The sequence below is a fragment of the Arachis hypogaea genome, unplaced genomic scaffold (assembly GCF_003086295.3).
Source record: "Arachis hypogaea cultivar Tifrunner unplaced genomic scaffold, arahy.Tifrunner.gnm2.J5K5 arahy.Tifrunner.gnm2.scaffold_26, whole genome shotgun sequence".
In the NCBI taxonomy this organism is placed as follows: domain Eukaryota; kingdom Viridiplantae; phylum Streptophyta; class Magnoliopsida; order Fabales; family Fabaceae; genus Arachis; species Arachis hypogaea.
Window position 1 is genome coordinate 329,301 of NW_027255453.1, and position 890 is coordinate 330,190.

Genomic DNA, 890 nt, shown 5'->3' on the forward strand with positions numbered 1-890 from the left:
TCTAAAATCTTTATTTTTCGACTTTTTGATAAAAAGATTATTTTTTTAGTTTCAAAATTTAAAAATAAAAAGTTTTCATCTTTTTTTTGTCTTCCTAATATTACTGGACTTTATTTTATTTTTTAATTTTCAATAAAAAATTTTAATGTTTAAATTTAAAACTTCATAAAAATAAAAAATTTTGTCTTTTCAAATCCTAAATTTTTTTTCAAGAACATTTTTTTATTTTTTTATCACCGGATAATGCTATTTTTTCATAAATACAGAATAAATTAATTTTAAAAATTTAAACTTTTTAAATTTTTGTTTATTGGATATTTTCTAAAATCTTTATTTTTCGACTTTTTGATAAAAAGATTATTTTTTTAGTTTCAAAATTTAAAAATAAAAAGTTTTCATCTTTTTTTTGTCTTCCTAATATTACTGGACTTTATTTTATTTTTTAATTTTCAATAAAAAATTTTAATGTTTAAATTTAAAACTTCATAAAAATAAAAAATTTTGTCTTTTCAAATCCTAAATTTTTTTTCAAGAACATTTTTTTTATTTTTTTATCACCGGATAATGCTATTTTTTCATAAATACAGAATAAATTAATTTTAAAAATTTAAACTTTTTAAATTTTTGTTTATTGGATATTTTCTAAAATCTTTATTTTTCGACTTTTTGATAAAAAGATTATTTTTTTAGTTTCAAAATTTAAAAATAAAAAGTTTTCATCTTTTTTTTGTCTTCCTAATATTACTGGACTTTATTTTATTTTTTAATTTTCAATAAAAAATTTTAATGTTTAAATTTAAAACTTCATAAAAATAAAAAATTTTGTCTTTTCAAATCCTAAATTTTTTTTCAAGAACATTTTTTTATTTTTTATCACCGGATAATGCTAT